We start from the raw sequence: 23,040 nt of genomic DNA, 5'->3' as shown, positions 1-23,040 counted from the left end.
CACCACTCCTGCACCTCTGTCCTGTACCTCTGCACCCCAGCTCTGTATGCATTAAAAAAAAAAAAAAAAAGTCAACACTATAGTGGTTGCAGCAGAGTCACAGATATGCTTCTGAATCCCCATACCAAGAATTTGCTAGGTCAAGTTACTCAGTCACTCTGAGCTATTATTTTGGTTATATGTAAAATCGGAACAACCCTATTTAGTTTATATAAGAGATTTACAGAGAGTAAATGGGATAATACATGTTAAATGCTTAGCAGAATATCTGGTATTTAAAACGATGTCATCAAATAGATGTCATTTAATGACAATAAATGCCATTCAAATCATTCATACGATTGCTGCCATAACCACCTGCTTTCTGTATACAGATACTGGCCTGACCCCTTGATTCTGTTAGGCATCAATGAATCCTTTCACTGCTGCTTGGGCATTAAACCAGGCTCATTTCAGGCACAGTCATCAATGATGTCATTATGCATCCAAGCCTGGACACCAATGACTGTTTTCCAATATCAACAGTCAGACAGAATCACCTGTGCTGTCAGGTTGGATATTTTCATTTATACTCATAAAATTTTAACAATGTCTTCCTTTGTCCATGCTCACTTCTGTCTAGTAGCAGGGCTTTAAAATAGGACATATGCAAAATTGTAATAACGAGGATGCCTGCTGTGAATAATTACTTTCTTTTCTGATTTAATGAATTTATTAAAATTCCCAAAAGGAAGATTGCTAATTTTTTTTTTCCCCTTCCCTGTGAGGAAACTGTTTGCAGTGAGGAAGTGTATCTTCTAGAAGAATCAAGTAGGTGATAATGATGGAAAAGGATTTCTTTTGGAAAATCTGGCATTCTGCTCTCTACTGGATTTGCTCAGCCTGCAGTTGATACCTCTTTCCATTGTGGAGAATATAAATTCTGTCCATCGTGAACATAATCAAAGAGTTTCCTCCATATCGGCTTCTAAGAAGTCAGTTTTACTTTGAGATCCATTTCCTTTTAAGGAAATTCCTGCTTTACTAGCAAGGACTTGCTACTCTAAAAACATTTAAATAGGTTCAATTCTCTTCATTTCTAATGTGGGAGACATTAGTGAGACAATGATGTATGGCCTAGCTCTCCTGAATGATGATGAAGTGAAAGATGAATATTTTGGTATTTCACAGGAGCAAAGATGTACTTAAATAACTTTTTGTAGCCATTTATCACTAATTCTGTAGAAAACTCTTTTCTAGGCTCTTATTGTGGACAGAGACCAGCAAATATGTATAAGATTGAGGTCACAAGAGCAGTAGGATACTGCTTTCACAGAAACACGGAACTCCTTTACATCCCCCTCCCCCACCTCCCCTGCCAAGGCAATCCTCTACCACTGTAAGAGGCCTGGATGATGACGACAAAGTTTACTTTAAAAAAAGATTGGACATACACTAAAATTAATATTACTGACCATTTTTCATGGGTAATATCAATGATTCATTATTTTCATTACCTCCCTATATTTTCAAAACAAGATAAGGTGAAATAATAAAAATAATTAGAGGATTTTTAAAAAAACAGGCTACTTTTCATAACTCAATATTATGACAAATTTAAATATTTTTAATTCAAAATAAATTTAAATATCTGTATGAGATGGATAATTATCTGGAATGATGTAATTTACCCAAGCAATCAAGTTTGTAATACCAATTTTCTGATTTAAGACAGAATAATTATTTATAGTGTTCTTTAAAGTCATTCAACAAAGTTTGAAAGTTTCATGACAAAAAAGTCTTGTTCATTTTTTTCCCCAGATGAATTACTGAAAACTTAGGTGGGGATTATTGCAATTTATAGAAATACTTTTGGTAACTACTTATTGGTGAGCTATAAAGGATAGATTGATTTAAATATTGAAGCAATTATAATTGCCAGTAATTTGTCTGTGGTGATTCTGGGATTTTCTATGTGGACAAACAGATATTGATTAAAAGCTCCTTTTGAGTCTTTCTTGTACTATGCACTTCATTTTATTATCATTTCTCACCACAAATACCACTAGTATTTTCAGGACATTAACTAGAAGCAATGATATTAACAATGCTAACATTTCATATGTTAAGAATGTGTACTTGTTATAGATTTTAAAAATAAATTGAATGCGATAAGCACTCTTACTTCATTCCTTGAGATGATAGCATTTTTTTTTCTTTAAGCAATTTTAATGTTGAACTCAAGTTCACCTTGGAATTAGCCCAGCTCCCTCCCTCATGATGAATTATGTTTAAGTGGCTGGATTTGCTAATGATCTGTTTGGCATGTTGGCTTTTATAATTAGCAAGATTAGCCTGTGATTTCCATTTGTTGAACTTTGCATGTTTTGCCATAAATATTAAAGTAGTATCTATTCGTTTTAATATACTATCACTATCAACTATTTTCTTTTCTCTGAAATATTCTGTGTTTTTGTCTGTTTTGTGAAAGTTTGTTAGAACTCTCCCAGAAAACCATATTGGGCTAGTTGGCTAGGAGAATTTTAAACTACTAACATTATTTATTGGTGATTGAAAATACTTTTTCTTGTATTGAAATTGGTAAGTTCCATGTCTGGTTATATGTCTAAATAGTTTTGTTGCCATGGAGTTAATATTTTCATGAATCTGTAATCATGCCACTTCTCAATTATAATATCAATTTTCTGTGCCTTTTCTACCTTTATTTCCAATTTCAACAGGGATAAATTATAATTGTTTTCAAAGAACCTTTAGAATAGTATTTCTATTTTTTACTGTTAGCTTTTATATTGCATATTTTTATTATTTTCATCTTCCTGATTTAATTGAAATATTTACCATTAGGCAATAACATTTTCAACACCTAGTTTTGCCTTTTATCTTAAAGTCAGTTTTATCTGAACTTGACACTTGATATTGCTCCTCTAAGTTTCTTTCAATTATAGCATTCAAGGCTCAGATTACTTTTTTTTTCCATCTTATGTTTTCTACAGTACTTGCAAATAGCATATAAGTGGGATGCTGTCTTGTGCTTTCTATTTTTTTTTTTTTTTTGCTTCTTTAGCCCTTAAATCTTTTGTTGGTTATTTTATTGCTTAATCTATTTTATGGTTTCAAAACTATGCATGCTTTCCATTCTCCTGGCTATTGTCCTAGATGTGTATCGGCCATTCTAACCTAGTGTCTAACGCTAGTATCATAACTCCTTCCTTCAAACAATATAAGATCAATCAGGACAACTTATCCGGATGAATTTCTGCACATTTCACCTGCATTTGTTTGTTTGTTTGTCCAATAACAGGTCTTCTCTTTTTCCAAATTGGATATTATTTTATTTAAAATATGTATGGCTTTAACTATTTTTCATTTTTTTCCCCACCACTCCTTCCTGAATCATGGACCTTCATTCTGCAATTATTTATAATCTTACTAAAGTAGATTTGTTGGCATAGTCTGATTTGATAGTATTGCCTACTCTCTGTCTCTGCCTATCTCTGAGACACAGTTAAAAATATACAAATATGTATATAACCTGAAAATATATCTAGTCTCTTTTCATCTTGATTTTTTTCTGGAACCACAGTTCTAAGTGGAAGAATATTTTCTGTCAGGTCCTCTTGTAGGGAATCTTCAGACCTAAGCTTTGCAGAATAAGAGATGAGTCAAAGAGAGGTGTGTCATTCCAGGCAGGAGAGTGAGAAGTGTTATTGTAGTTCTCCACCCCTTTATCTACTTTCCAAAGAAACACAGGAATTTGGTTGAGGTGTGAAAAGGATTGTCAAAATAGCTTAGCTTGCCCTCCTTGAGTAAAGAAGAGATAATTTGGCCCACTTTTGCTGTATGAAGACATTAAATGGGGGCCTGCTTTGTTATAGCATAGATTAGACCAAGTAACACAGTATTTGTGTGTGACTTTGCTTCTATTCACTTCACACTCCCCTGTGAGAATACAATCACACACATTTTATAACTACTATTTTATTCTTCTTATATCTTAATCTCTCACCATCATCTTTCTACTACTACTGCACATGTTTTTCAGTTTGCTATTTATCTTTCCAGCTAAATCATATCTGACTCACTTATTTAGCCTTTACCAGCTATAATTTTATAATGAAAGCTCTATTTTGTATTTTTTCAAATCTGTCAGGTACCAGTTTTGATCATCTCTCTTTCTGGAGAAATGATTTAGTGTTTTTTGTAAATCTTCCTTCGAGTCTTTTACCCATCTGTTATTCTGCCCCATCACCTTTTTCTGTGTTTCATCCAATTCCTATTTCCACTGGTAAAAATAAAATATAAAGTTCAAGAAGACTTTAGCTATACGCTAAATCTGTCAGATGACCGTAAAGAGTTTAGCAGATACATCATATTTTCATGAGTAGCATGCAAATTTTAAAATCAGATAAAAATCTTTAATCTTTGATTTGTGGCTTTGGGAAAATTACTTATAGTCCACAATTCACAATTTTCCAAATTTACAAGTCAAAATAAATTTTTTTCACTATGATTTAAATATACTTTTGTATATATAGTGTCTGACACGCAGAAAAAATTGTAGATGGCATTGTTCATAGTACATCATAGTACATATTTTTCTCTGCATATGTACATAATTGGATTACCTAACGTACTGACTTGTTGAATGCTGCTAGAGTAAATTACAATATTGTATTCAAAAAACAGCAACAACTACTGAATGTTTTTCTGAGCTGCTATATTAAATGAGAGCAAGATTCATTCTCCACTCTGGTTTTTCATATCTGTTTACTTCATAAATCTGTATGCTTCAGTTGGTTATTAGTTTAAAATAATGGAATTCACATGGTACATTAATACGGAAACATTAAAATGCCTAAATCTTAGATATGTTTATGATAACCTTCTTTGAAATTTTTCTTCTTTAATGATGTGACTAACAGATAAATAGGTGTTCATATTAGTGTTCAAGTTAACAAAGCAATTTCTCTCTCCCTGCTAAATAAAGGAAATAATTTAACCTGATTGTGAGCTAATAGTATCATTCATATTGCAGCAATGTTTTCTATTACATAGTTAATCAAAATTCAAAATGACAACATTGACAGAAATAGCTAATGACAGAATAAGCTAATGCTACAAACAGAATATAACACTGAACTCAGAAAGGAGTCATTCACATTGTTTGCCTATTTAGCTGGGATCCTCAAAGGAAAGATTAAGTTCAGGTAACAGAGAAGCTTTGCAAAAAAAGCTTTAGTTGTTATGTGTTTGTGTTGTGTCTGTTCTTTGTTTTTGCAAGTCCAGTGAGCTGTGGAAAGTGATTTCTTTTGACTCTGCCAGTTCATGTACGAGTCACATCATATCACCACCAAACTGGATGCCTGTAGGCTGTTTGACATGAATCCTCCTGAAGTAATCATGATTTGCACATGACAGACTTTCCATGTTATAGTAATTGATAGCAAGGGTGACAGAAAGAGTTAAGATGCATCATTTACCTGCATTGTTTCACCACATTTTCACAATATTTGTAAGTGCTGTCAGAATCTCCAGACTACAGCTAAAAATCTCAGGACAGAGGCTGATTATGATTAAAATGACAAATGGTGGGAAAGGAGAAAGAAGGACTGATCCCTATATAAAAGCACATTTCCAAATGGCCTCACCCATATATGCTATACACCTGATGATGTTCCAGTTCATAGCCCATCCCCCAGAATTTCAAGATGCTGTTAAATAATTTGATGTGTCAATTGAGTTCTTATTAATTGAGGAGGGTAGTGTATTTGCCACATAACAAAATCAAACATTTTTAGCAGGTTTCAGAGACTAAATATGATATGATTTAAAAAAAAGGGGGGGAGATAGATAAAAGACACAAAGTTTTGGTTAAAGAACAAAAGTATGAAAATGAGAAATGATAGGTTTATGGTTTAGCAGAAATGCACCTACTCTAAGAAGCTTAGTTTCCCTTCGATTTAAGACAGATGGCAGTGATTGATAGTAAAAACAAAGTGGAGGACAGCCTCAAAGGAAAAAAAAATTACTGTTCCTTTAAAATGCAGTAAAATGAAAACATGACTGTAAATTTGAATAACTTTTTAAAAACATAGTAAATGGAGAAGATACACGTGTAGGGATATGTGTAACAAGAACTCAAAGACCACAGTAAAGGGAGATTACTCGGAGAAATGTTGATGATGCAGATGAGTCTAGACAGTAAGAATGCCACTGAAATCACATCAGAGCATTAGCTGCGTAGTTGTGGTTATGGAATGAGAGGGAGGATGATAAGTTCAAAAGGCAGGATAGAACCATGAACGGGCTTGACAAATGACTGAATATGAGAGGTGAACAAAATGTCAACTATGACATCAGTGTTCTAGCCCAGCTAACACAGATCCCAAGTGTCTCATCCTTGTAGAATCATCCTTTTCATTTAATAGCCAAATAAAGTATCTGAAGCATCCAGAGTCCTAACTGCAGAAAACCCAGCGCCCTCATGTTTGCCACATCTGGACCAGGGTCAGCTCATAGCTCTCTGGACCTCCCGCCTTGTCATCAGCACTGCCATGTGGTTCTCAGGCTGACAGGAGACAGAACAACTAATGTAAATACTGGGTCTTCCACTTCCCAACCCAATGTTCCTGAGACAGTTATTCAATTTCCTTTCTCTCTAACCTTCTTCAACTATGAAATGGTGATGCTAATTATATTACCTGTTCAACCTTTCATTCCATATTTAATGATTTCCTGCAAAGATCTCACTGTGTCTGGGAGAAAAGGATTACAATCATCACAATATCTCTACTAAAGAAGACAACCTCTATTTTCTTGTGCAGAGAAATTTAGATTTCTTTGCCTTAATTGGAGACTGGCTTAATCAAAACCCATTTCAAATTTTCTCAGGAAAAAACAAAAAGCACACTTTCTGCATGAATGGGCATATGCGCGCACGCACGCACGCACGCACACACACACACACCACTATTTTGAGGCTATGGGAATGATCACTGTTAAGTAGCACTATCAGCTATAGCAGATATAGGTAAGCAAATAGGTGAACAACAAGTGTGAATCATGTAGTTTGCAATTAAAAATTCCAGGTAACATGTATAAACCCACAGGTCTATGGGCTATTAATCTTTGACAAAGGAGCAAAGAAGATACAATGGAACAAAAAAAGTTGGTTCAAAAGATGGTGCTGGAAAAACTGGGAAGATACATGCAAAAAAATGAAACTAGATCACTACCTCACACCATACACAAAAACCAACTCGAAGTAGATTAAAGACCTAGACATAAGAACAGAAACCATAAAATACCTGGAAGCAAAGATGGGCCAAACACTGCACAACATCTACCTCAGTAACATCTTTGAAGATACAACACCCAACACAACATAGATAGGACTACATCAGGAAAGGATAACTAGATGGGACGACCTCAGATTAAAGAGCTTCTGAAGAGCAAAAGAGATATTACAAAAAACAGACATCCCACTGATTGGGAAAATTTTTTCTCACACAAAACTAGCAATAAAGGATTGACCACAAAGATATACAAAGAACTGTTGAAACTCAACAAAAATTAACCACTCCCACCAAAAAATGGGCAGAAGAGCTAAAAAGACACTTCTCCAAAGAGGAAATGCAGATGGCCAACAAGCATATGAAAAAAATGTTCAACATCACTCGTAATAAGGGAGATGCAAATTAAAATCACAATGAGACACCACCTCACCCCAGTGAGAATGGCACATCTTCAAACAACTAGCAACAAAAAATGTTGGCGAGGATGTGGAGAAAAAGGAACTCTCCTGCACTGCTGGTGGGAATGCAAACTAGTACACTGCTATGGAAGCTGTTTGGCGGTTCCTCATCTTGTTAAAAGTGGAGCTTCCATATGACTCAGCAACCCCACTCCTAAGTATCTACCCAAAAGACACAAAAACACTGATTGAAAAAGATACCTGCACCCCCATGTTTATTGCTGCTTTATTTACAATCAGAAAGACATGGAATCAACCCACATGCCTAAAAGTAGATGACTGGATTAAGATATGGTACATATACACAATGGAATATTACTCAGCAACCAAAAAAATAAATACACACATGCCTTTTGCAACAACATGGATGGAGCTGGAAGGGATCATGCTTATTGAAATGAGTCAGATATAAAAGGAAAAATACTGGATGGTTTCACTCAGAGCAGTAGTATAAAGGTCCAGGGGAGAAAATAATAATAATGAGCAACTATATACCAGAGACATTTTACCAGGGTGGAGTGGGGAATGGGATCAAAAATGGTGGTGGTGGGGGGGGAAGTGCACTGGATTATAATGATGGCACATGGATAATTTGGTGATGGGAAGCCCACGGGGTTTACAACTGAGATGGAAAAAGGCACACACACACACAAAAAGTAAACTATTATTAAAAAAAAAAAATCCAGGTAAAAGAAAGAACATCAGAGCAGGAAGGGAAAGGGCCAGAGTTAAAGGGGGAGGGACCCGGTGGACTATAATGAAGGACTGTAGGTGCATCGGTGGTGGGTGTGGTGACATCTAAAAAGGTGTGATCATATACCTCTGAATTATACATTTGTATAAAGAAATGTTTTCTCATTTAAAGAAAAAAAATGTATGCTTCAGATAACTGAGCATTATTGGGGGGGGGAATTAATCATGTAAAAATTACACAAAGAGAATCCCTTTCTCTCTTCAGATCAGAAGTGTTCAAAAGCTCCTAGGTTGTCTGCTAAAAACTCTGAATTCATAGCCCATAATTCAAGGTTTTCAGCGTGCAACTGAACTTCCTTGCCTGGTTTGATCGGGGCTTTCTCAAATGTTCTAGAGTTCAGGTGATCTCAGAGACATCTCTATCTTCTTGTTTTCAGTGAAGTTATTCCCCAAATCTGGAAAGACTTAACTTTCTCCAAACTGGAAACAAGCAGTTTCTTTTCACCCATCAAACATCATATTTTCCGCAAAGATTTTCTTACAAATTCAAAGTGACAGGGCACTCCATCTTTCCTTCGAACTACCACAGCCTGGGCCAATGTGGGTGACATGAACCTGCTGGTGACAAGTGGATGGCACCCACTCTGAATGCAAGGCAGCATTTCTGATTGTTCTACAGCTCCTGCCATATGACCAGTATTCAATCAATGTTTGTCAGAGGACCAGAAATTTGTGGCATTCAGACCAAATATAATTAGTGAGTTTGAAAATGATTTCTTAAAACTCACTCCTAGATTTACCAGGATTGTCTATGCCAGGGCATGTTATTAAAAAAATATTCGTTGCCATTTCATTCACATCTAGCTGTGCACTGACTCACTCAGCAGCTGAAGCATTTCTCTACATATACATCCATGACCAATGTGCTAGGTTAGTCCAAAGGAATCCAGAATGAGACTTAAAAGTAATCACAAATGCCATAGGAGACCACATTTTTAAGGGAATCAACTTTGGAATACTCAATGTCACTTCTTTGTTAAATAAAACTGCCTTGAACCAAAGTATAGGCAGTGAATGATGGGAATGGGGGTATCATAGCTACAATGGGAAAACTCCAAAGGCCAATCTAGGCCCCTATGATTAGTCTGATATTTTTGCACCAGAATTCAACTTCTGCTCACACCCCCTGGCATGCCTCCACCCCACATAGGCATTGCTTTTAGGAATGACCCACAACATCACTTGCAGGCATATCTCCCTGGAAACCCAGTCTCTTTCCAGGGCACCCAGACTAAGCCAGTGGGAGTAAAATGACAATATGTCAATGAACTTTATATCTTTAGATCATCAGAGCCTTTCCATTGCGTTTCCATATATAATTAGAAATCAATTTACTTTGAAGTATCAGAAAAATTATGCTATAAACACTCACTAAGGGGATTCTGGAGCAGGCTGCCTGCTTTCTCGGTTCAGGGCTGTTACACTCTAGGAGCAAAAGTATTAGGAATGTCCACTGGTCAATCACAAAACCAACATTCTGTCTTCTCAAAATACAAAATACCAAAATATTGATATTGATTTCCTTCCAAGACATTCCAGCATAACAAACATCATTAATTTCTTCTCATAGAAAAAAAAAAGTAAAATCAAGGAAATGCAAACAAAATTATTTTACTGAAATAAAAACTTTCATGGATATGCAAAATTAAAGCATAAATTCTTTCTTTATTCCTTACTCCTTCTGGTTTACCTCCTCAGGCTGTTTCCTGCTCAGTAAGTCACAAGTGGTTGGTCTTCCCATCGCTGGTCTCTATTCACCTGCTCTGCATTATTCTCCTCAGTTTTAATTTTTTTTAATGAGAACATTATATATCAAATGATTAACAATTTACACGAGATGATTTTATGATTTTGTATAAAAACTCTTAAAATATCTGATATCAGCATTGCACCAAAAGATTAAAAGGCAATATTTGGGAATTCTAAGCTGTTAGAGGTCTATCAGAGACAATGTCATATGTTTATTTAAACCGTGAGTTTATCAGAAGAGCACTAGCATGGACAGTTAAAAATCCCAAGAATCACTGCCCAGCCTGGTTCTCACACTGGCAGGTCCTGGCCAGGGCTACGATGCAGGCTTAGCACTGCTTAGAGATCCCATGATTACAAGCGGAGGTAGGATTTGGGGAAAACAGGCTATCACTCTATGCAGATGAATTTACAATTGCTTGGTAGTTCCTGTCTTTAATGCTTTCTGACAAGCTTAGAGACACTACTGAAAGATAATAGGAAAAGTAGGCATGTACATTTCAGCATGTTTCTCATTACATTAAAATGTGTGAAAAACTCAAATGAGAAGAATAGCAGAGAAGAAAGGATACAGGGCTATGTTGTCAAGCATGTAACTTTAAAAGTGGGAACCCACAGAGGAACACAAAAGAGCAAGCTTCGGAAGCAGAAGACTGTGTTCAGGGGGTACTACGGTCAAGTAGGTGTTCCCACCCCTTCCCAAATTGAGCTGAGTGTATAAAAATTAAGCTGGTGGAATTCAAAGGCTTCTCTTCTTGTTGCAAAGAGTGCTTTAGGAGCCTTGCTAAGTAATAAAAGACCCTACAATGGAGACAGAATTAAAGACATAATTAGAGGCTACATCACCAGCACTAACAGACCATGGCTGAGGTGAAACCAGGCACACAGTGACAGCCAGTAGCGGAGACTGGACTGCACACGGTATGTTGCAGGAGTTCCCACTCAGTAACACCCTTTAGGAGTTTTGAATTGGGAAAGGTAAGATAAAAGACGTTAACTTCTCACAGTAGATCATGAACATCCCCCGACCCCCTAGTAGAGACAGAATTGCTCAAAATTTCTGTAGAGTCAAAGCTATATTGTGAGATGCTGTTATTTAAGAGTGGGGCTCCAGGAGACCCCAATTGGGTTTCCCATAGGTTCCCACTATCCAGGAAGATTCTATATAACAATTCACTTGAGCTTTTACTCCCCTTCATTTGTGTGTGTGTGTGTGTGCATACTTTCTTAAAGAGGACAAGACTTGTCTCTACTGTGACGTGATGAATGTACAAAGAATCTGATGTTACTTCCTATTGCTCCTGTATGGAGCACAATACTAGGCATAGAGTAGATTCTGAAATCTGTTAAGTACACAATCCAAACATGCAGAGCTGTGGGGAACAAGAATACTTCAGACACTGAAATCTGATCATTTATAACACATTTAACAGACTCTGCATTCCAGATTGCAGTTACCTCTGAGAGAGCACCCTGAACGATAATGGCCATCTGGAAGTGAATTTTTTAATTTCTTGATGCACGGAGGTGAAATGAAAGTTCAGATGCAAATTTGAATGTTCTTACTGTGATAGAGGCTATTAAATATTTAAGTTTGAATTAAACTGTTATTGTGTAGTGAGATGTCAGCTGCTGAAATTAGGGAAATAAGCCTGGTTTCTATTTCAGCTCATCTGCTCTCTGGCTTCAGAGCTTGGGAGCTCAGGCACCAACTGAAGCTCTACAAGTATATCCTAAATCTCCCAGCTTCAGACTTCATCTACAAATAGGATAGAAGGATTTGGAGCTTTAATAGGTGGCAATCTCTGCCATCGATATATTAAGCCTATGAAGTTAGACAATTCAAAATATAAATTATCATTAAATAAAAAGTGAAAGTGAACAAGTTTTTGAGACCTGATGAGGAAAAGAACACAAACCCATGGTGATGCCCTTCAGGAGGGAGGAATTGTGCAAAGGAAGTTTTTCATCTCCCTCCCACACTTAAAACCATGGGTCCTTTGTCTAGAAGTGGAAACTAAACTTCAGCCTATAGTCAGAGAGCTGCCTCCTGTTCCCTTGTGTTTTCACTTCTTGGCACCCTAGCTTGTTCCATCCCCTGTACAGAACACTCTCCTGGAATGTTCTTTTCTCCTTTATTCTTCCCAATAATTCCCACTTAGCCCTCAAGGCTTAGTCAGATGTGCTTGAGGAATCTCTTTCTTCCCTCCTCAGGTCTCAAACTCCCCAAGATTAATAGATGGTCTAAAGTAGACCAATTATATTTTGTGATCTACTTTTATGTTTTTCTGTAATTTTTTAGAGTCAGGAACTCTCTCAAGTTCATCATTCAGCACAATCCCTGACACATAGTAGGTGCTAGATAAATGAGTGCTGAAATGGACAATAGAAAATTTCACTTGTACGAGTGATGCCTTCTTTCCCTATTACTTATGTCCTCCAAGAGTCCTGCTTTTTAAAGGGTCCCTGATGCCAGGATACCCATCAAAATGCCCAGAAAGACTTGCCCTGGCAATGATCCTGCTCCTGGCTCAACTTCTTGAACACGATCACATCACACTAATGGTGAAAACCACGCTGTTATAGTTCACAGATCTGATTTTGCAGATGATGCAAAGAGGAAAGAAGTCACACAAGGTCACCCAGCTAGTGACTCCTCCATTTTCCACCAGTGCTAACCCTAGAAAATACTGTATCCTAAGGCTGCACTCCAAGATCTTTGGCACCACAGATATGGTGGGAAAAAATGAAAAGAGAGGATTGTAACAGGGTGTCCCCAGGGAAAGGGGAGGTTCCAGGTTCCCTACTCCAGCCAAGGAAGGGTGTAACTGAGCAGGGAGGAGCAGAAGCTGGGTGGAGAGTAGAAAGAAGGAGGAGGCAGCAAGAGACCTGAAGGAGGGACATGGAGCAGACAGACATGTGAAAAAGTTGCACTTGCTTCTTGGCTTTGGACTTATACCAGAGATTTGGGGAACATGGAACTACACATTGGAAACAGACATGGCTGAGGCCCATGGGGATTAACAATGGCATCTTAATTTTGATTTTACTTCTTCAACCCTAGACTGCTTGCCCCTTCTGTCCCTTTCCTATGGGTCTCCACCCAAAAGCGCTTTAAAGTGGCAAGCTTCTGGGCCTCAGGGGTCCTGCTTTGGGCCAGCCTTGTTTGCCTGGGCATTTACCCATGAGGGTACTTTATATAAAAAACAATTCTTTCTCTTCTCTTTACTGCACACTAATTGTACTAATTTTCCTTTTCATTAAAAGTCTTGTGTACTGGGCCCTCCCTGGTGGCGCAGCGGGTTAAAGCATAGCACTAAGAAGCTTAAGCCACTTCCGTATGAGTTCGATCCCCGCCTGCCCCGGAGGAGATCCACATGGCATGGCAGACCTCTCCTGGCCCGCCCGCTGCTCCCCTCAGCAGTGTACTTTGTCGATCTGCCTGTTCTGCTCCCTTTTCTGTCTCTGGTGAATTCTCTCACACTCCGCATCTCTGGTCTGTACCCCAGTTTTGTATGAATAAATCTTTAAAAAAAGTCTTGTGTACTGGATACTAAAGTATGCTTTGTTTTGATGCAGCAGATACCAGAACCTACTTATAGCAGGCAGGTTTGAAGTCCTGGGTGTCCCTCACCCTGCCTTGTTAACTGTTATCACATTTTAATTCCAAACTCGTCATACTCTCCATAGCATTATTTTTATAACCCATTTCCTCAGACAGGCTGATTATTTAATAGATGACATCCTAGTCTATTCAATGAGCTAGACTATTCTAAAAGAAATAGTGCTTTTCTCTAAGGGAAGAAGGCTCATGACAAACAATTATATAATATCAATATTGGATGATACCATCCAGTCACATCAATTAGGCAGATCCCTAGTTTATACCTCAGATCTTTCTTTGTTCACTGGGATTTCGATGAAGATGGATACCAAAGATGGATTCTGTGCATCACTGGGGATAGTAAGATTGGGACTAACAGACTTTAAAATGGAGAGGATGTGGCTTGTGAGTCAGAAGAGATCTTCAAGCAAAAGACCCAAGAACAGGAGCCTCCCTTGTGGCCTAGGAGTTAAGTCTCAGCGGTATCACCACTATGGCCTGAGTTCAATCCCCAGCCAGGGCACTGACCCACATGGCACAGCAGACCTCTCCTGTCTTTCCCAGTGTTTCCCTTAGCAAAGTATTTCAGTAGATCTGCCTATTCTGCTCCCCACTATGTCTGATGAATCCTCTCACTCCCATACCTCTGGCCTACACCACAGTTTTACACATAAATAAATCAAAAAAAAAAAGGACCAATATCAGAAGAGATTCCAGTTTACTGCAAAAATTTGAAGTTACTGAGATGCCAAAGGGGCTGGAGGTAGTAGACAAATGTAGTGAGGGCACAGGTGATTCAGTGGAGGATAAAAAAAAAAATGAAACAAAAGATGCCAGAAATGTTGGCCAAACCTGAGAGTGATATAGGAGAAGCATTTCAACAAGTTAGAACACTGGTCTTTTTGTCCAGTGAGCACCACAGAAATGAGGAGCCTGAAGCTACAAGTGCCGACATTTTTTTATTTTCATGTATCTTGCCTTTGGTTGGACCAACTTAGAAGAAATACAAATAGCATTAAAACAAAAACAAATAAGATTCGTTAAGGAAAAAACAGAATTCTTCCAAGAATTTTCCTGGCAGGAATTTGTATCCAGATCCATTTGTTTAACAGGATGGCTACTATCCAGACTGTTGCTGGAGAGGTGGAGTTCATGCTGTGCTCTGAAAGCATGGTTGCTTCAAACTCAGAAGCTGATGAGACATGAAACTAGGAGCCTGGCAAGACTTCTACCAGCTATGCTGGAGTCAAGTTCCCATAGTGAAATATCAATTGCCCATGGAAAACATTTAATGGTAAATAGTTTTCATGAAGTCAGATGCCTGGACTTTGAACTTACTGGCTTCTGGACGTGGCCTCACATGAAGCTCGCTATGTTGTCTGTGACTGATAATTTCTTTCTGGTGGGCATTTTTGTGGTATTTTCTAGGATGTAGAACATGGAGAAAAATCTCAGTCACTCAGCCACAAGAGCATGCCCACTAGCCCTCAGCCCCTGACAAATATAGTAGTGTTAAAAAAAAAGGGTAGCTAGTCCCCCCACTACCATTGAGTTGAGTTTCTCCTACAGGACCAAGGCTTCCAAATTAGTACTTTTACAGGGACACAAAGGAGTCATTTGTTACAGGGTAGTTATTACCCACAGGAGTAACGACCCTGCTGAGAAGTTGGATTCCTTTTAGCTTTTAAGGTCAAAACCCAAGTGATTGTGGTTCAACACAAGAACATCCTCTTAAGGTTATGGAACAACTCAGTGATAGCCCAAATATGGTTTTTATTTAAGAAGATTCTCTAGAAACTGAATTAGAAATTGCCTATCATTCAGTGTTTTCGCAATGCTCATTCTAGTTGAGAGCAGATGGAAGAGCAAGCCATGTGACGACCCCCCAAGAGGTGGCCAGGTGGTCCTCTAGATTGATGAGTAGCAATTGATGGGGGAAGAGTTTGTGGTCTAGAAACACCGTATGGAATTAGTGATCTATAAAGGAAAAATTTAAATAAGGAATGCTGGCATATGGCTGGAGAGAAAGGGGGGATAACTCTAAACTCCATTTCTCATCTTTTGAGTTATTTGAAAACTATTTTGCCTAATGCTAAGCATATGTAGAGATCTGATCAAAACTTACATAGAAATTTAACAGCACACTTTTCACACAGTGCATGATCCTCAAATGATGGCTGTTCTTTTTTGCTGTTGTGCAATCAAGGCTACCCTGGCCCATAGTTTTTCATCTTCTAAATTAGGCATTTTAATGAACTCCCTTCATGCTCTCTGAATTTCTGATTTATTCTTGAATCGTAGCTTCTTATTTCATACATTCATTGAAATGATCTGAGAAAATTGCTGGGTGGGCCATGTTTCTGGAAATCTTGAGAACAGTATCAGTGCTCATTTGAGAATTGTCTAGATTAGGACTGTGGCTCAGGTATAATTTCTTCATGATGACCCTGGGAATTCTACTTTTTGAGAAGATCCATGAGAGCACACACTTAGAAAAAGGAGTGGTTGGAAGTGAAAGACCACTGTTTGTTAGGTCCTATCTTCCAATACAGCTACCCCTCATTTAGCCATCACATCTCTAGGAAGGAGGCACTGGCTTGTATCCTCTTAAAAGTCAAGAACTAGGGTTTGGAGGCCATAGAAAATTTCCAATGGCTCTGGCCCCTGAAGTGATCCATATGGCGTGGCAGACCTCTCCTGACCCACCCGCTACTCCCCTCAGCAATGTACTTCGTTGATCTTCCTGTTCTGCTCCCTGCTTTGTCTCTGTGTCTCCTGTGAATCCTCCCACCACCCCTGAACCTCTGATCTGTACCCCAGCTCTTTAGTTCTGTATGTATAAATCTTTAATATATATATACACACATGGCCAAAACCTTTTTCTTTTAAGAATGTTATTTCACTAGATTTTTTGCTGAAACTTTTTTCAAGTTCTAAATTACATTGCTTTGCCCCTCACCAAACAAGCAGCCTTTTAAAAAATTTTCTTATGTCACTGTAGTTACCATAGTTCTCCTAAGGTAGTCCCAATGTCTTATCACCCTTGAAATATCACCATATTCCACATAAGAAGTCTTTTTCTCCTCTCTAATGAAAGTTTACTTCTGATGTCTCTGGAGTGAGTGGTCTCTTTCAAGCAGGTCAAACAAAGCTTCACACTGCTTTACTGAGATTTGCTTACACATCCATCTCCCAGGATAAGGACTAGACTCCTTAGGGTAACTACTGGGCTTCTCTGTGTCTGTGTTCTTTTCTAGCCCCTCATATGGTACCTAGACACTCAGTGGTCTTGTTTGCAGGGGGTTATTCTGTGGAGTGGGGGTAGTGATCTAACTATCAGTGGTGAGGGGCTTCTATGTGTTACCAGACATATGCTCAAATCCAACAATATTCTATGCAACAATAATCTAAATGTAGGTGGAATTGCTTGTGACACTGCATTCTTCTATGTGACTAAAGATTCAGAATGAATATCAAACCCTACAAGAAATGAAGAGATTTTGACAACTGGCAAATGTTTATAGAACTAGAATTCAATCAACCTCTAGACTGATGGAAATACTTTCAGCTTTCAATTCACTGATTTTATCCACATTGCTTGAGCAAACCTCCAAATTAGAGGTATGTATTACTTTACCAAAATGTGTTCGGTTTATTTTCTAAATTTACTCACAGTCAAAATAATTGAATCCATATAAATAAAGAACAGGAGAATAATAAGTATGTAGTATTTGTAGATGCCTATTATTTAGGAAAATTCAACTAGATTATTATAAAGAAAGACAGTAATTAAAAATTGAAAATAAAATTTCTCAGGACAGAAATTTTATGGTAACTTGGGATGAAATAAACCAATCATTTAAATTATATGTCACTCCAGTTTCTAGCTCAGTAGTTACATTCTGAACCTCCTATATACCTGCTCCTCCCTTCTCTGAATGGAGCGAGCAAAGATGATAAAATATCACCCTGTGCTTTGAATTTTCATGTTAGTGCCAAAAGACAAGGTTAATATTCAAAATCATCAATACCCAAATAAACTATTCAAATTGCCATGAAAATAGAAAAAGATTTTAAAAAAAGCATTTAAGATCTGAATGAGAATAGGTATTAGTGAGAGTATCTATGGTCTAATGACATTACTCCTAGGATAAAAAAAGGAGAGGCAGAGACTGACTCCTTTCTTTCAAGGAACATGTTATCCAGAGGGTCAGAATATACGGATGTCCACACGTGGATAGCATGTGTATTGTCCAACCTCTTAGGAAAGGAGAGAGTAAGAGAGGCTGTGAGGGAGGCAGAAAAGATAGGAGGGGAAAACATTCAAAGAATTGTGGTATTTAGTAAACAAATAGAAAATCTATTAAAATAGGTTTGAGCTGAGTTTGGATCTCAGCTTGATCACTATCTGCTTAGATAAATATTGTAGGTGCCTAATAACTACCACTTAGCAGTAGCTAAGTGGTAACTTGGGATAAGTTAACTTTTCTGAATCTTGATTTCTTTTCTGCTTAACATCTAGTGTTTAGCCTATAGGGCAACCACCTTTAGAAAACTAGTCTGTGTGAACTTTTGGATCTTGAAACGTAAAACTATAAATAGTCTATTCTGAAAAGGCTACTCCCCTTTAAATATAAGGAGCCATTACTCATGTTACTGTAGCCAGACACCCCCCTCCCCCAACATCCACTCCCAATAGTGTTATTTTGCCAAAAAGGTTAAACTAAGCTGAATCAACTACTAAACATTTTCTGCTCTCATTTAACCCTCATCCCCATCCCTCTGTGATTTATTCTCTTGCTACATGCTTGGGAAACTGCATAACTAATTGTGTTCCATCTCTAACAAAATTGCCCCTGCCCCTCTGAGGTTAATAACACCAGGACAAGCATCTGCTAGTCCATACAGGCTGTAGCAGGAGAAGATCAACACCGTAGCTCAGGCTAGCTATATGACTGTCACCTCCTTGGGCCTGGAAATACAAAACTCCTCACTCCCTCCTCAGCCACATCTCTACACTCACTCTTCCCCCTGCATGTAATCACAGCACCCCTTGCCATTAGAGTGCCAGCTTCCTTTAGGGGACTAACCCTTTAGGGGACTAACCCGCCTACTTCCTTGTAACTCTTTTAAAAAAAAAGTTTATGTGGTTTAAAGTCTGTTTTTCTGAGCAGTGAGCTAGAAACCCAGCTAGGACCTTCACATTATTTATCCATCTGCCTGAGCAGTGTTGTCTTAATAGTTCCAAGACGCCTCTTGCTGTCGTTGTCTCAGTTCTGTGACAGGCAATTTACCAGATCTCATTTTTACTTATTTAATTCATTTCTGAGCTCTTTTATCTATGGGTGCTATACATGCCTGCTTCCAATTTATGGCTCATCTATTCTTTATGAGTTTTGGGCCTTCAATCTTTCTTCAATTGCTGTTATGGTTACAGTAGTGCTCCACAGAGTTCTACAAGGTCATTTTGACAGAAAGGACGCAGGATCATTACGTGGGTGGCCAGTTAAGCTATTACTGTTCTTTTGGTGCCATGTCATATAATAAGAGCCCTGAAAATGTCGTCTTGCTCTATAAAAATGTTTTTGAACTTATCATTTCTCTACGTGTGTGACCTCCTGAATTAGCTACAGCCTGAATAAGCCAAAGACCTGAATTATAATAAAAAGTCCCATAAATGCTGGGTTATAGCCTCTTGTGAAAATAAGGATGGTGATAGCTTCATTTAAACATAACAAAACACTCAACAAGAATTTATCTTCCAACCACTGAGACAACTCCCAATGACGGACTCAAGAATAAAACTCTGCCTCTGCCCACAGGGAATATGCAATGGAGAAGGGATATGGACAAATAAGCACAACAACAAATTACAATTGAGAAATGTGTGGAACGTTCATGACAAATACTTCATATAATCCTGTGTGGTTAGGAGAAAAGTCATTAGACTACATCATAGGACATCATTAGTTGAGGGGTGAGGTGGCAGGCAAAAGCAAGGGGAGCCTCACAAGAAGTCTTGCTCATCATCTTGAGCCATTTGTGCTTTATTCACTGGAGAGTAGGAAGCTATAAAAGGTGTTTTTAAACAGGCCAAAGATATGATCAGGTTTGCATCTTTAGAAAGTCTCCCAGCTCCATTAAGAAGACTGGAGAGAAACTGAATCTTTGTAATAAAATGCCTTTCAGTGAGTATTTTCAAGAAAGCTGGAGAGGTAAGACTCATCTCAATCAGGGTAACTAATTAAGGACAGAGAGAGACACTGCCCAAGGAGGAGATGAAATCTAGGGTCCGGGGCCAGAGAAAAAAACAGCCTCAACTGACTCTAGAGAGAGAAGAGTACCTGGCCATTGCTAGGAGGAAAATTATTCCTGCAGTGCATCCTCAAGTCCCACTCTACATAAACATATGTCTGAAACCAAAATATGCAAGTGGAATAGACAACTTTCCCTGACCACATGATCATTGGTGTAAGACTAGATTCAGGGCCCTCCCAGGTGGCACAACGGGTTAAAGTGCAGCACTGTGAAGCTCTCCGCAGCCACTACAGCACGAGTTCGATCCCCAGCCACGGAGCTGACCCAAAAGGTGTGGCAGACCTCCCCTGACCCACCCGTTGCTTCTCACGCAGTGTACTTTGCCAATCTGCCTGTTCTGCTCCCCACTCTGTCACTGGTGAACCTTCTCACTGCCCCTGCACCTCTGGCTTGTACCCCAGTTCTGGATGCATAAATAAACCTTTAAAAAAAAAAAGAAAAAAAAGAAGACTAGATTCAAACATACCCAGTTCTCTATCAGACATCTTTCTCCCCAGATTCAACACACACCATCAGGGCCATCGGCTCCGCATCCCCCTTCCCTTCTCCCCTCCTACCTACTTCTTATCCATTATTTCAGTGACTCAGCTCAAAAACCTGGGATCACTCAAGCTTGCTCCCTCAACTATAGCTTTACCTGATTAACCCCCCAAATCTCCATCAACACATGAAAGGACACACCAAATGCGGTATCTTCAACAACAGAATCCCTCACAACAATTAAAATGAGCAGGCCAGTGATACACAACCATAGGAGCAAATCTCCACAGCAAAGCCTAGCAAAGCAAGCCAGATGCAGAAAGGCTCCCTTGAGATCAAGGCAGATGCTGGTGAAATGCTCAGAAATCCACTGAGATAAAAAGTAGAGCAGTGGTTGCCTGGTACAGGCAAGGGAGGCGTCTGACTGCAAAGCCTCTAGGTGCAGCATTTTGGAGTAGCATTTGTTTGGTTCTTTTACCTATTTTTCAAAGCTCATTGCACTGTACTCTTAAAAAGAGCTTATGTTTTTGCATGTATGTTATGCCTCTAAGTTGATTTTTTTCTAATAATGGTTTATTTTTACATCATTTTGTACATTTTTTTTTTCATCTCAATTGTAATCCCTGTGAGTGTCCCATCACCAAGGCATTCATGAGTTGATTTTTAGAAGGAAAATAAAACATCCATAATTTTCCTTTCCCAATTTTTTTATTCTGACATGAAAAAGTAAAGCCTTCAGTGGATAACCCCAAAGTTAAAGTTTTATCCATTCACTTGTACACTTTGAAATTTACTACTCAGTAAAACATACAGCCAATTGTCCAACGTAAGCTTAGTCATACTCAGAGCATAATTCCCTGAATATTCAGTGAGAGGCTTCTGATAATCAGCTTTTCACATCTCTCTTAGAAGAGGTGCTGCAGAGATGGAGCTTGGCTGAGGCAGCTCACCACAGAGCAGTCTAAGAGGGTCTCTTCCATTTTGGTAATTTCATGTTGGAATCCCCAGACTGCTTCAGCAGGGCCCCTTCAGCTCAATGGCTTTGGTATAACAGCCTCTACCTCATTTCCTGACATACTGCCTGCAAAAATGCAGGTGAGAGCTAAGCTGACCTGGCCCAGAGGTGACTCCAGCTGATGGAGAATACATACAAAGTGACAAAGTGCTTCCGTCCACAGACATGGACAATTAAGAGCAGGTGGCTTCTTCCCTCCAATTGCTTTGTATTTCCACACCTATAGAACCACTTAGAATCTACCATTGCTTCTGTGAAAAATAATGTTTCATAAACTATACTCACTCATTTTTCTGTACTGAAGCATTTTTCCTCTGGAAAAAACAGGTGATTTTTACAGAGCTGCAAGGAGTTAGAGAATCTCACTGAACAAAATAGCTAATTGTGACTTTGAATATTTATAGCATTCACTGAACAATTTGGTACTGCAAAGTCATTGTCAAACACACAGTTCAAGCAAACAATTGAATTGGAGGTAAAAACAGATTGCTCATTTGACTAATCACGTAAAACTGTTTTAACTGTTACCTTCAATACCTCATCAGGCAAGTTGAGCAGAGGGAGACTCCCTTGGGATTTGTTCAATCACTTGTCACATGTTCCTCTGCTTCTACACTTTTAGTTTTTATGGGAGGAGAGAGGGTCTTTCTTCTCTTGTTTCAGACAATCTAGACTGTAATAAGCCTCCTGGCTACAGGGCATAATTTGCGGTTGCTTACCCTGGAGGCTTAGGTGTCTATTGCTTTGTAGACAGATGCCTCTACCTGTGTTTGGAGGGCCAGAGCACCAGTGCAGGCAGGAGGGTACAGAAAGTTGCCCCCAGCACTGTACCTGGAAGCTGCGGCAAGGGCGTAACGGTGCAGGCACCAGAGTCGGCTGAGGTGGATCTACCGGGAGCCCTCCTCCCGCAAACTCAGTTGGCAGCACGTAGAGGAGCTGTGGTTGGGATGGGGTCAGGGGTGGGCTTTGCACCCTAGTCTTTTTGAGTAGTGTTGTCCTGGGATGTTGGCATCTGGCACGATGGCGCAGGTGCTTGGGCTTCCAGTGAATGGCAATTACCATTTAGTTTTATGTGAGCTTTGACCCCCGGATGGGGAGAGGCAGGTGTTTCTCATAGCTCACGACGAGCCTAGAGAAGAGCCTCTGGGCATGGAGACACAGGTGAGCCCACCTAGCCCTCGCCACCAACTGGAGAGCCAGCTCATCACATCCGGTGCCCCAAATTCAAGTCGAAAATCACCTTCTAAAACAGACCCCACGCCAGCAGTCACCAAGACTATCCACTGCAGTCAAGCTCCCCTTTGAGGGTGTGGGGGGCTTTGCTCTGGGTGCCTGGCTGCAGGGCAATGACCCCTGTGTCCTGCCAGG

This window comes from Condylura cristata, unplaced genomic scaffold, assembly GCF_000260355.1.
Source record: "Condylura cristata isolate star-nosed mole 26May11 unplaced genomic scaffold, ConCri1.0 scaffold00025, whole genome shotgun sequence".
NCBI classification, from domain to species: Eukaryota; Metazoa; Chordata; class Mammalia; order Eulipotyphla; family Talpidae; genus Condylura; species Condylura cristata.
Note: the sequence above shows the minus strand (reverse complement) of the source record.